Raw genomic sequence first — 15,216 nt, 5'->3', positions numbered from 1 at the left:
CATGTGCTAACAGTGTTAAAACAGTTTCCAGTTGCGTCTGAGAAGTCCACATGCGCTTGCATACCAAGTTGGGAGAAACTGGCAGAAAATAATGTGCCCCCTTGGCCCAGAGACCTCTTAATCTTCTGGAGAGAGGCCAAACTGGAGGAATTGAGGCAGTTTAACAGCTTTCAAAGGACCATTTGCAGAATTCCACACTTGCCTAGGAACTATACACAGCATTGCATATCTACATGCCACGCACGTGGTTTCCCAGTGTGAAAACCAGAAATCATACTGGAACCCATTCCTCTGCAATATAACTCCTTTTCATGGATTCATAGATTCATGAGCATCTAGAGATTATTGAAAATCTACCATGTGAGCTGGAGCTGGAGCTCCGTGGGAGAGTGTTTGCCTAGCATGTGTGAGGCACTGGGTTCAATCCTCAGCACCATATACAAATAAATAAATAAAATAAAGATGTTATGTATATCTATAACTAAAACAACAACAACAACAACAACGACAGCCTACTAATCACCAGGCACTGGACCATTAAAGACAAATAGAATGCACTTTCCGCCTAGGAGGGTCTAGAGTCCAGAGTAGGGGAAACTTGTAAACAGACAAGTACAGTCCAATGCAGTTATGCACATGGTATGTGAGGGTGGTGTGGGGGTGGGGCCAGATCTACCTGAAGGGATTAAAATAGACTTCCTGGGGTCTGTGAGCCTTGAACTTGAAGATGAATAATTATCAGGCAGTCAGTCAGGGATGAGAAGGGATTAGCTCAGACAAAGAGAGAAATTCAGCTATGAGTCACGTAATGACATTTCCATCAACAGTAGATGGACTTGTGCAAGGATGGATCTAAGAGACTGTAACAGGGCTGAAAAAATTTCTGTCACCTGGTAAGTTTGTCGGTTTTTCATTACTGTAACAAATACCTGAGAAAACAAACTGATAGGGAAGGTTTGTTTGGGCTCAGAGGTTTCGGTGCTGGTAGCAGGCCCCATTGTGTCTGGACCTGTAGCAGGGCAGCACACCCTGGCAGGGAGTACACAGAGGAGCAAATCTCTTCATCTCGTGGTGGCCAGGAAGCAAAACAAAACAAAACAAAAAAGCAGAAAAGAAGGGGCTAGAGTCCTAATGTCGCCTTCAAGAGCTTGCCTCCATTTATTGATTGGATTATTTGTTTTTTGGGTGTTTATCTTTTTGAGTTCTTTATATACTCTAGAGATTAGTGCTCTATCTGATGTGTGAGGGGTGAAAATTTGCTCCCAGGATGTAGGGATGTAGGCTCTCTATTCACCTCACAGATTGTTTCTTTTGCTGAGAAGAAACTTTTTGCTTGAATCCATCCCATTTATTGATTCTTGATTTTAATTCTTGCCCTATAGGAGACTTATTAACGAAGTTGGGGCCTAATCCCACACAATGAAGATTAGGACCTACTTTTTCTTCTATTAGACACAGAGTCTCTGGTTTAATTCCTAGGTCCTTGATCCACTTTGAGTTGAGTTTTGTGCATGGTGAGAGATATAGGTTCAATTTCATTTTGTTGCATAGGCATTTCCAGTTTTCCCAGCACCATTTGTTGAAGAAGCTATCTTTTCTCCAGTACATGTTTTTGGCACCTTTGTCTAATATAATTGTAATTTTGTGGGTTAGTCTCTGTGTCCTTTATTCTGTACCAACTGTCATTTTTTTTAAAAAAAAATCAATAAAAAAAATAGCATGCCCCCAGTGACCAGATGGCTTTCCACTAGGCCCTGGGTCTTAAAGTTTCCACTACCTCCCAATCATTCAGCCTGGGAATCAAGCTTTAACACATGAGCCTTTGGGGGACATTTAAGATCCAAACTATAACACCCAGTGACATTGTGGCTGTCCTAACATTGTGGTATACACATCCCTCCCATTCCTTATGCTGTGCTAGACAAACCTACTGAGCTGCCAGTTATATATAAAAGTATAGCACATAGAGTTATGGACTGTACATAATACTTGGTATTGATACTAAACAACCATGTTACTGGCTTATGTATTTACTACTGCATACATTTTATCATTATATTAAAGTTTCTTTTACTGATAAGAATAAATTTTTACAAATAAAAATTAAAGTTTACCCCAAGACAGTATGCCAACCATGATAACCTCTTCCATCTGTGTTTACCAAGTCTGTTTCTTTGTGTGTGAAATGCTGGGGATTGAACCCAGGGATGCTCTACCACTGAACAAAGTCCCCAGCCCTTTTTGTATTTTATTTTGAGATAGGGTCTTCATAAGTTACCCAGGGTGGCCTCAAATTTGTGATCCTCCTGCCTCAGTCTTCTGAATAGCTGAGATTATGGGCACATGCCACTGTGCCTAGCTTAGCACATCTTTTGATTATATCAAGAGACCACGTGGAGTGATTGGCTTTACCTCCTAGGTGTGTGTGAGTATGCATTGTGATGTTGAACAAGGCTTGTCCTTGACCCAAGGACATGGTTCTCAGGATCTCAGGATGTGGCCCCACCTGTAATTAAGACAACTGTACAAGAAAAGAAACTGAGGAAAGAAACAGCCTGACTTTTATAAGCATCAGCAACGAGTTTGGCTAAAGTGTAGGGTGTGCATCTATGAGGAGGGAATAGGGACTTTAGCTCTCCTTCCACTCCCTTGTCTCCATTTCTCTGCCCCTGCCAGCTTGGATTCTTTGTGACACACAGGGGAAACCAGCTCTGGCTGTTCCAAGTACAAGGGGTGGCAGGGAGTGGGGGTGGGTGAGTAGGTGTCACCTTGTTTCTGGTCATACAAAGGGAGTTGAATACCTAGGTTTACCTGTTGAAACTGATATTAACAGGCTCCCTATTGGAACTGCACGAAAGGCACAGTAGGACAGGAAGGGGCTTTTGTTTGTTTGTGCTTTTAATGTCATAAACACACAAGGACAATGAAAATAGGAAAAGAGATGAAATCAAAAAACCTTTGGAAACTGAAAAGAAAATGGTCTGCTGATATCTGACTCTGCAGATCTAAGGAAAGAGAACTCCTTCAACAGAGGAAACGGAGAGATCTATTATACAATTTGATATCAATAGGTGCTATAGGGTAAAAGGTGAAGCAGAAACCGAAAGACTGGCTTGAAACCTGTTGAGTAAGACCTTGACCCCTAAATCCCTCCCCTGCTAGGAAAAGACAGGCGGCTGCCTCAGAAGATGGGTTGTTTGTTCTTTGGAGAAAGTAAAACAGGACTGTCTACACTCTAGAACAATGAAACAGATGAGGGTAGAAAGAGTACATTGACAATAAGGATTGAATTAAGGTTTATATCTGAATGCTGGTAACCATGGCTGCCACCTCATAGTTAGCTCTTGGAATGCTGACATCCAGGCTTAAACCCTCCAGGTAGAACATGGAAAGCTGATTGATTGATTGATTGATTGATTTTTTTCCCTGTTTTTTTTTTTTTTTTTTTTTATTAACCCAGTAAGAAAGACCTACAGATACTTGGTAATACAGTGGCCTAGGTGGAGTTTATTCCAGTAAAACCCACTGCAATCCATTTCCACCCATGTGGGACTTCCGATTCCTTCTCAGTGCCCTTCCTTACACATACGACAGCAGAGCCCTGTTCACATGCCAGACATCCAAAGAAAGTCCCAAATGAAGCTCAGGACTTGTTATGGGTTGTCTGTCCCCATCCAATTCATATATTGAAGTCCAAATGCACAGTACCTCAGAATATGACCTTAGTTGGAAATAGGGTTTTGCAAATGTGATTAGTTAAGATGAAATCATACAGGAGGAAGGTGGGACCTTATGCAATATAACTGATGTTCTTATTCTGAAAGAAAAAAAAGAAAAGACACTAATATCTGGGTCTGGCGCTGCAGGTCTGTAGTCTGAGCCACTAGGGAGGCTGAGGCAGTAGGATTGCTTGAGCCCAGGAAGTCAAAGTCAGCTTGGACTGAGACCCTGTGAGACCCTGTGTCTTTAAAAAAAAGGAAAGAAAACGAAACCACACTCCGTATAAAGACAAAGAGACTTGTAGAGAAGGGAGAAAATATACAGAGACACAAGGGGGACACTGTCATCCACAAGCCTGGTCAGAGGCCTGGAGAGTCCTTCTCTCACAAACATCCTGTTTTTTGACATCTGTCCTTCAGAGTTGGGGGACAACCTGTCCTGTAAGCCATCTACTTGGAGGTACCTGGTCAGGAAATCCCCTGAAAACTAACGCAGAGACCAAGACACCCAATTCGAAGAAACTTGGGGGAAGATGAAACAGAACATTCTCTACTGGGATACATAAAACAAACAGACATTTAAAAACTCACTATGATTATATCCTCAGAGATCTAAAAGAAGATATTCCATCTATTAAACCAGAACAGTGTGATCTAAATAAATGAAAAAAAAATCGATAACTTTCAGAGGATTCAAGTGAGCTTTTGAAAACGAAAAAATAAAATTGAAATATATTTTAAAGTTTAATTAAAATATTAAAGGGAAAAGTTTGGGTTGACTTCCCAGAGTACAAGTGCATATACATACACACACACACACACACACACACACACACACACACAAACACAGTCAAATGATTCTAAAAATAATACAGGAAATATTAAAAATCAAGTACAGGATACACCAAGGATATTTCCTCAAACCAAAGCTCCCGTGTTTGTGACTGAAATGGTGAAATCATTGGGCAACATGGATAATTTAAAAAAAATAAAAATAAAACAAAGCAACAAAGAAAACAACCTCAGACCAAAACATATCACCATGAAAATGTAGAACACAGAGGACAAAATATATATCTTAAAAGGTCCAAGAGGAAAAAGTATTATGTACAAAATATCAAGAATTGAAATGTTACTAGCTCTCTCTTTTTTTTCTTTTCTAGACTGGGGATTAAACCCATGGTGCTTTACCACTGAGCTATATCCCCGGCCATTTTTATTTTTCTTTTTCTCTCTTTCTTTTTTTTTTTTTTTTTACTTTGAGGCAGGATGTCAATAAGTGGCCTCTGGTCTCTCTTATTTGCTGGGGCTGGCCTCCAAATTGCAGTCCTCCTACCTCAGCCTCCCTAGCTGCTAGGATTACAGACATGGGCCATCATTGGGCCTGGAAGTATCATCCTTCTTAAGAACAACATGAAAAGTGAACACAATAAATTAATGTTTTCAAAATTCCATGCAAAAGGCTTCAAATTCTATTCTCAACCAAATTGTCAATCAAATGTGAAGTAAAACAGTTCAGAAATTTTACCTCACAAATGCTTCTCTAGAAGTTCCTAGAGGATGTGTTTGTTCCATCACACAGGAGAGTGAACCAGATGTGTTCTATATGTACTGAGAAGAGACTTACAGTTCTTTATCAACAGGTCTGGCAATGGTGATGGTACGTTAGTCACCTTTTCATGGCTGTGACCTGACACGAACAACTTGGAGGAAGGAAAATTTATTTTGGATCATGTTTTTCAGAGGTGTCAGTCCATGGTAGGCTGGCTCCATTCCTCTGGGTCTGAGGTAAGGCCGAATATCATGGCAGAGGGGCGTGCCAAAGGAAAGGTGCTCATCTTTGGTAGCCAGGAAGCAGAAGAAGAGAGGGAATGGACCAGAGAGAAGATGAACCCCTCCAGGGCACACCACCAGTGATCCCAGGAGTCCATGTATCCATCAGTGGACCTGGTGAGGGGAGAGCCCTCATGAGCCAGTCCATTCTCAAAAGCCTCACCTCTGAATGCATGAGGTCTGGGTGACATTCCAGACTCAGACCCTAACAGATGGATCTGTACAACATCATGCACAGGAATTAATGAGGCCATTGTTGACTTCAGATGGGAAGATTGTAAAAAAATTCACTCCATCTTTCGGCAATTTTTATTATTTGTCTATTAGACTTCCTGGATGTATCCTGTACTTGATTTTAAAAATTTCATGAATATATTATAACTGTGATATAGTAAATGTACAGGTGTACATTTACTATATATACTTTATACTTCCAATAAGACAAACACTGAAAATTTAGTCACAAAACAAATGATTCACATTTTAACTTGGGAGACAGGATGTCATTGGGTAGGGGATAAGAGAAAGAAGAAGGGCTGATATTTTTCATCATAAGTATTTTACAACTATTACTCTTAAAATTGTATATAAATAGAGACTTGGGCCTTTATTGGAGGGCTTACCAACTCTTAGAGGGCTTGGAAAATTGGAGGGGAGCTAAAGAGGTTCAGAGGTGAGGGAGGAGAAATGTGTGCACCCTATCCCCCCACCACCCTGGCATTACTGAGCCCCACCACCTCTTCCTGCAAGCAGTTGAGGATACATGGCAGCTGTCTTTTAGGTGTCAAGTGACCAAGCTGAGGACACATGCTGTTTTAGTTAGCTATTTCACTGCTGCAACTAAAAGATCCAACCAGAACAATTATAGGGAGGAAAGGTTTATTTGAGGGATCACAGTTTCAGAGGTCTCAATCCGTAGAGAGCAGGCCCCATGCCTCGGAGCTCAAAGTGAGGCAGAGCATCATGGAGTAGGTAAGGGGCAGAGGGAAACAGCTCATATCATGATCAGAAAGCAGAGACAGAGTCCACCTGACAGATACAATTATATACCCCAAACCAGGCCCCTCCAGCTACACCCTACCACTCCCCTCCTCCAGCTACACCCTACCACTTCAGTTACCACTCAGTTAATCCTGATTAGGGGGTTAACTCACTGATTGGGTTAAGACTCTCACAGCCCAACCATTTCTCCTCTGAATCTTCTTGCATTGTCTCTCATGTGAGTGATTGGGGGACACCTCACATCCAAAACATAACACATGCCAGGCTTCAGCTTTCACAGTTAGAAGTGGATTCCGAGTTCTAACCATAAAGAACCTTGCCTTGGGGAGATAAGACCCAGGGCCTTTAGAAGGGTATAAAAAGAGGGAGGGGCCATTCCTACCTGTTTGTCAAAACTGAGGATGGCCAAATTTACAGGACAGCATTTGGGAGTCCTCTCTATCCACTGCCCTGGGCCTGCTAAGGTGGGTGATTCCAACTGATGATTCATTCTATTTTTCTTTCAATCATCTATCTGTCTATATTCCTTCTATCTACCTACTAACCTACCTACTATCTATGAGCCCTCCTACAAGTTGGGGGAGTCTTTGTGGTTGTGTCCTGAAATTTCTATAAGGCCTCTACAAAGGCAGAAGTAAGTCTGGGGACAGAGGTGGGAAGGCCAACTTGCCTTTGCCTGGGAACAAGGCCCACAGGTTGTGCCTTAGCTCAGAGGAAAGGAATAGGAGGAACAGAGGTAGCACAAGCCCCAAGCTGTGAGTGCAGAGGAGACATAACGCAAATGAGAATAATTAGGCATCTCTGTCGATGAGAGACCATTCAAGATGATCAAAATCCATTTTGTATTTTCCTGCAACCTCATCTGTATCCCTGGAATGCATCAGTGGTGAAAGGCAAGCAGTGCTGCCCGTTCCCCAGAACTCATCCACGTGGGACACTGTCTTCTCTAGGCAGTGAATGGAGAATCAAGGCAGAGATCACAGGAAACTGGAAACTTCAGCTGCAAGCAAGAGGGGCTGGCTGCAGGGCGGGACCCAGGATTGGCAGCAGTCTAAGTGGCTTTCTGCCTCTGCCCAGGGACATGGAGTACCTGGGATTGGTCATGTTTGACTCCCCTGCAGCACAGGTTGAATGTGTCTACCTCCCTTCCTAGGAATCCAAGCGACTCCATGGTCTGTGCATGTCAGAGGTGAATCCGGGGAGCAATCTTATTCTAGAATATTTACTTTCATTGGAAGAACATTTTGACTTTGGGTATTCTTTGTTGTCATTCACTCATCAATAAATTCAAAGATAGTTGTTAAATGAGTATCCACTGTGTGCCAGCCCCCATGGCAGAAGCTAGAATTTAAAAAAAAAAATGCAAAAGATTTGGATTATCCTTGCCTCCAGGAGCTCACGATCTATGGGAGGCAACAGACCCAGGAGTAGAGCATGATGATACAGCTAGGTCGGTGCATCCAGAGGACAAAACACGGAGCTCGGTGGGAGAATGGGGGAACTGTCCCGACCTATTGAAGTCAGAGAATGTCCCTGCAGGAACAGAACTTGTGCTCCATCTAAAAGAATGGAGATGCCCTGCAGGACAGGAAGAGCTCTTTCAAAACTATTCTGCCACACACAGGAAACAGGACCAGGGGCCCTAAGTGCTCTGCCTTCACTCAAGACACCCTTCTTAGAGAGTTGGAGGAATCCTGGAGAGAGTCTCTCATCTGCACCCGTCAGCAGTAACTTTCCTCCTCACGTAGCAGTCGGGGGATTTCCAGAGTGACACACTTTACTGACCCTGGCACATCCTAAGCAATCACGGTAATCCTGAGCCTGGAGCTCAGGCCTTTGGACCTCTTCCAATTCACTTGGAAACAGCTCAGGGGGGGAAAGGTCCTGATATCCAGCACAGCAGAATCTGACTTCCTTTGATCTCAGGACTCTGGAGAAAAGAAAGTTAAGAAAGGCTACTCTGTTACCATGGGAAAAGAAGCAAATGGGTTTTGTTTGAACCTAATTCAGAAGGCAACAGAAAATCATATCAGACTTTTTTATTTGTTTACTTTTCCAACTCAAACAGTGAATAAAACCCTTTCCTAATTATGATGCACCTTCTGGCATGTTTTCAGCACGGGCTCCTTGGAATTCCCAGTGGATACCAGAGAGGAGCCATTGAGCTGACGAGCAGGTTGGTCAACTTGCCTACCAGACTCACTCTGATCATTCTTCCTCTTGATCTGTTGTGGGCTGGTGCTGCAATTTGTGACCCCCCCAAGGACGCATGGTTATTAAAGAATTGGTCCCCAGAGTGATGCTGTTGTAAGCATCACTTACAACAGCATCACTGTGGTTGGACCTTTGGGAGGTGGCATCAAATGGGAGATCATCAGGGGCATGAGGTAGTTCACATGCAACCCTTCGAGTTCTGGAGAGAGGATTGTAATCAAAGACGCTAGCCTGGTCCTGCCTGTCTCCTTCATCTCTGCTCCTGGTGGAGATGTGACCCTGTTTCTGCATGAGCTCCCACCATTTATAGCCCCCACCATGTGATGTGGTCCTTCCCAGGGCTGAGCTCATGTAGACCCCCATGCCTTGGAACCTCCAAAAGTATGATCTGAAATAAGCCTATTTTTTTTGTAAAGTCAATTGCCTCTGGTGTTTTATTATAGTGATGAAAAACTGACTGCTACAAATGGAGTAAGTAATTCAGTTAAAAGGTCTCATTTTGATTACACCGGTTTCATTGGGTATTGGTGGAGTGCATAGTTCTTTCTCTCAGGTTCCCAGGTGAGAGACAAGGAGGATGGTGAGGAAACAGGGAGGTGAGATCTGAAGAGACAGGCAGCTGGCAGGTAGTATAGGTAGTTTTGTGCTGATTGCAAGTAGCTAGGCATTGAAAAGATTTCCTAGAAGCTTAAATACATTTGCTTTTGAGAGTGACACAGGTACCCCAGAGACAGGGAAGTCATTGGCTTGAGCAGAGAGGAGAGTGGTTTGTTGGGGATAATAATATATCACAGTTGTAACCTAGGGGTTGGTTATAAGAGCAGTCAAGCAGATGTGTTAGGAGAAGGTACTTTATTGTTTGATGGTTCCAGGAACTGGTTTAATGCAATGACACTGTTAAAAAAAAAAAAAAAAGTGACAGCCAATTGCAAGCAAGAAAAACAGAATTTACAACTAGCATTCTCACATATACACGCACAATCAAAGACTCACATTAACTGTCTACCATAAATTCCCTACAGGTTCTCTTCTAGTAATTTGAAAGTGTGGTCAGGTTGACCTACACTGTGGCAGAGAGCACATCCGTCTACACACAAGATAGCAGCCAAGAAAATAATTAGATGGCAATCAGCAGAGAAGTCTTGGACGATGGGTCAGTAGTGACCTCTCTCTGCATGGGGGATGGTAGGGACCCAGCTGGGTCTCCTAGCAGATCTGGGTGCACCACTTTTCCAGTCTGGTTCACACAGAGACAGCAGGGAACCTGACAGTTCCAGGAGCCACTGGACTCGGCTCAAAATCCACCCAGTAATACAAGCCTTGGAATGCTTTACAGAATCCTGAATCAAACAGGAAAACAATCTAGCAAGCAATGACTTTCACCACAATAAGCTTTTGAGTTTATTCAGAAAGGCACCACGGTATTAATCAACAGATTTTCATGCTGTTGTCGTTAGGCAGAGTGAGTTCCAACAGTCTAGATGTGATGAATCCACGGATTATGCTTATCAGTGATTCTTGCAGATGAACAAAGAAACCTTCCAATTAGATGTGCACCAAGTTAATAGGAATCCGAGACACAATCAGGCAGTTCTTTACAAAGCCAAGTGGAGATGCAAAGTGGTCGATCAGTTAAGGAGAACCCCAAATCCATAAAGGTGACTCCATAGAAGGCTTGGCTAAAAATTTCATTCTGTTGGGCTGGGGATGTAGCTCAGTGGCAGAGAGTGCTTGCCTTGCACACGTGAGGCTCTGGGTTTGATCCTCAGCACCACATAAGAAAATAAATAAATAAAAAGAAAGATATATTTTTTAAAATTTTTCATTCTGTGACCTTTGATTGAATGCAAAGACACTGCCCCAACCATCTTCTCAGTCTGTGCCTGCTGCATATTGGTGAGGGGAGTCTGAAATCTTCCCCAAAGCCTTGAATGAAATAACCTTTGTTATTCTTGTATCACGACTTCCTTCTCCCCTTTTGTATAAGTTTGCCCTCTCAGGTCCTAGGTGAGGAGAAGAAGGAAGATCACTGTTCATCTTCAGTCCTCTGGAAATTAAAATACCAGACTGCCTCATAAACTGAGCCAACTGTCCAAGAGACCGGCCCAACTGTTTTGCACCACATCCTCGTGTGAAGGGCCAAACTTTCCAGCCGCCCTGTCAATGTCAGTGGGTATCAGAAACTGGAGATCCAGTCCCCATACTCAGGGAAACACAAATATTATAATGAATGACTCCACATCCTGCATCTACACCATCACCACGATTCCACTTAAACAGGGCTCTCTTACCCCTTGGGTTATAGAAACGAGGGAAAGCAGTGCCAAGTGTAGGAAATCTGCCTCTAACAGATCTCTCTGTAGATGGAAGGGTCTGCTCACACCACCCTAGCATGGGATAAAGTGATGCAGTCCATGCATGATTACACCTGCCCATTCTCATTGACAAGGAAGAGAAAACAGACCTGACTTATTGTGACTTAGTTATCTTGAATCTTTTACCCCCCCAGAGTTTAAAGCATGCACAATGGGAAGTTAGCAGTTTAAAATGTTAGTATACATTAAAACCGTTAGAACCCAAGATACTAATTCAGGTTATCGCTGTGCCCAAAGTCCCTTGCCCAAACACTGACCAGATTATGTATGAGGTCATGATTGAATGGAATAGGAGCAATGATACTAACGGCCAGCAAGCTCAGCTACTGTTTGTCCACCAGTTTAGAAATTACTAACTTCTTGCTTCTGTGTCATGAGTCAACCAATCACAGAACAGTTGCAACAAGTCAATCTTCAGATTCTCTTAGTCGTGTTGTATGTCACAAATATTTGAGTTTGTTCATTCTCTGATATTGTCTCCTAGACTTAGAAATCTTTGGGGGAACTGACTTTTCCAGAAGGCTGGATTATGCAAGAGTTGTCGTGGATTATTAATTACCATAGTTTTGGCAGTAAACCAAGTTCACTAGCAAAAGACCACTAAAAATCAAGTGTTGCCGGCTGGACATGGTGACACACACCTGTAAACCCAGCAGCTTGGGAGGCTGAGGCAGGAAGATTGCAAGTTCAAAGCCAGCCTCAGCAAAAATGAGTTGTTATGCAACTCAGTGACATCCTGTCTCTAAATAAAATACAGAATAGGGCTGGGCATGTGATTCAATGATTGAGTGCTACTGAGTTTATTCCCCAGTATTAAAAAAAAGCAAGTAAAATCTTAAATACAAACCAAATCATGGATAAGAAACCTTTATAAATATGTGGAATATTGTTGTTTTAATTTAATGGACTGATATTGTGTTCATTATCTATTTCTACATAATAAGAGCATCATAAATTTTACAGTTTAGTATAATTCACATTTATTATCTCACAGGTTCTGTGAGACAGGAATCTATGAGCTGTGCTAGGTGTCCTGAACCCTGCTCCAGGTCTCTCATGAGGCCATAATTAAGGTGCTGAGCCGTTCTGGGGTCTCATTTGAAGCTTGACTGAGGGAGATCTGGTTCACAGGGCATTGGCAGGATTGAGTTTCCTGTGAACTATCGTCTGAGGGCTTCCGTGCCTTGCTGGATGTCAACTGGAGGTTACCCCCAGTTTCTTGTCATAGGCAACTTACTGTATCACCAGGAAGGGAGTGTCGGTGAAGAGTCTTCCAGAAAAAAGAAGGTTTACAACCTTCAGTCATTCCATCACCTTTGCCATCATTCACTGTTTAAAAGTGGGTCACAAGTTACACTTATACCATGGAGGAGGGGATTGCAGACAAGCATGAAAATTCATGGGAGAGGATAATTCCTGGGCGGGGTGGGTCTCATAGCCTGTCATCAGGGAGATAATTCAGAAGAACAAAAGATTTGCTCACTGCCAATACTATGGTAATTTTGGTAATTACCAAAGATTTGCTCACTGCCAATACTATGGTAATTTTGGTAATTTTACAAAGGTCTCCTTTAAAAGTCTTGTCTAAACTATAAATTGGCAGGGTGGGGAGGGAGAGCATATTGGTTTGCAGCAGCTCAAAATATAATTTTGCTGCAGCAGTAGGGAAAATAACTACTGATATATTTGTCCGAGTGAAGGAGTAAGAAGAGAAATTAGTTTTCCTTACAAAAATAGAAAGACAAAGCAAGCTAGAATATTTCAACTCATACGTATTGAGCATCTCTACAGTTTGCATTGTAGTATGTGCTGTGGAGAGTGGGGAAGACTTTGGGGGTCTCAAGAGCCATCCTTTTATTCCTTTCAATACATTATGTGATTTTTTTAATTCATTTTATTTTTTTTATTGTTGGTCGTTCAAAACATTACATAGTTCTTAATACATCATATTTCACAGTTTGATTCAAGTGGGTTATTTTAAAAGTCTGATTTAAGACACAGATTTAGCCAACCTGATATACCTAGCCTAGTTCTCTCATTAGATTAGAAGCCAGCTTGTCACAAGTTATGAAGGATTCATTTCTGTTTTCTGTAACAATATCAGGATGTCTGTATGGCCTGGCCATTAGTTGATGTTGTAAAGCTGATTGGAATGCCTGCCCGTGCCCTGAACTCACCCAGGTCCGGTTTTCCCTGACCAGATAACAACCCTTTCCTAAACCTTAGTGACGCCTCATAAATTCTGGCCTTCCCTGGCCGGACAATGACCCTCTCTGAGTCTCTAAGATCTCCATAAATTCTGATGCCGGGGCCAGCAAAAATGTAAACTTGTGTTATGCTCCTCAGAGTGTTGTTATCTGTAACCCCCCCCCCTTTGTGTAACTTTTTGGGCTATAAAACTGGGCCACAAAGAAGCCTCGGGGCTGTCTTGTTCCCGCCGTTTTGGGTGGGAGAGGCAGCCCGGCCGGTCGAAATAATAAGCTTGCTTTAATTTGATTTTAATTGGAGTCAGTGGTCTTTTCTTGCGTCCTGGTCTAACATTTTGGAGGCCCCAGCGAGATGACCCTGCCCGGCCAGACCACAAGAGCAGACTGCTGGAAATCCTGCAGCCGGCCTTCGCTCCAGGGCTCCGGGCTGGAGAGCCACTCTAGGGGGTGCGCACCTTGAGACGTTCCAAGGCCTCGGAGTGAGCCTTCGTCCCCGAGCACTGCAGTGAACTGCCGCACTAAACTATCAGCAAGCACCTGGGGGAGGAGGCCTCCATAGGTAAGTGGCGCCTTTATAACATCTGGTATCTGGTTAAGGGAGATCTCTTCTGATGACAGAGAGGTGGCCTGGCGAGGCTCACATATACTCCTGTCCGGACAGTAACGAGAAATCGTTCTGTCTTCTGTTCTGTTCTGTAGGGAATTCCTCTGGAAGGGTAGAGAGGTGCCGACGGGCACGCACTCCTACCCCAGAGCTTTGGCAAGACGTTGCATTGCTCTTCTGTTTTTCTGTTTTGGCGCCGGGTTTCTGTTTTCTTGTATTTTGTTCTGTGTTCTATATGTTTTTTTGTTTGTTTGTTTTGTGCGTTTTGTTGTGTGATTTCTGTGGTAAAAATGGGTAATAAAGCAAGTCAGCCTGACACCCCTTTGGACTGTGTTTTAAAGAACTGCGATGAACTTTACCCCCCTTTGTTAAGCAGGAGGAGAGAAGCCCCTAGCTGGCTGCTTGAAGCACCTCCAGTGCAGAGGGCAATGCCTGCTGGGGACCTAAGAACTGAGTATCTCCCAAGTTAACAAGTGAGACTCCTTTAAAACCCCTTGTCCCTCCAGATCAAGAGAGTCACAACCTTTGGGCAGAGTCCCCGGTGTTTCTCCTTTGTTAGCAAAGCAATAAAACTCCCTTTTTCTTTTTCTCAAAACCCTGTCCTCATTATTAAATTGGCATTAATTGGCTCTAAGGTCAGGAATTGAACTTTCAGTTACAAATTTTGATACCACCGCCGCCCCCCCCCCCCGGAACTTTTTGAGAACTGACTACTGAAATGTTAAGAGATGGAGTGTGCTTGGTGTGGAATCCTGTAAGTAAAAGGAGGGACTGAGGGACTCCCAGCAGCTGCGGAAGCCCTGTTGCTTGGGGGATTCCCTCCTTCCTTCCCTGTACTGAAAGGATTATGCCACCTTTGTCTTCTTGAAAAGAGAAAAAGAAAAAGGAGACACTTAATGCAGTAAAGTCGCCATGGAGACCCTTGATTTTATATTTCAGGTTGCCCCTCTGTGAAAACATCTGGTCCCCTTGTGGGGACATCTATGGTGCCACTGGTGTAGGAGATTTTTCTCTTATCTGCTCTGTTTTAAATGGTTTCTGTCTGTCAGCCATAGTCTGGAGCTCCTGTCTGTCCTGTGTCTTTGTTTCTGGCCCTTTAAGACATGTGCAATAGTGTGTTGATATTATAAATTGTTTCTTGGGAATGATCTTAGCTGAATGTGTGTCTAAAAGATGATGTTTTATTGTAACAATGTGGTATCTGAATGGGTTTTTGATGCATTGCACAATGCTGCAGTTAAAAGTTGGGTTTAGGTAATTGT

Source organism: Urocitellus parryii, chromosome 13, assembly GCF_045843805.1.
Source record: "Urocitellus parryii isolate mUroPar1 chromosome 13, mUroPar1.hap1, whole genome shotgun sequence".
In the NCBI taxonomy this organism is placed as follows: domain Eukaryota; kingdom Metazoa; phylum Chordata; class Mammalia; order Rodentia; family Sciuridae; genus Urocitellus; species Urocitellus parryii.
The sequence above is the reverse complement of the archived record's forward strand: the minus strand, read 5'-3'. Positions refer to the sequence as shown.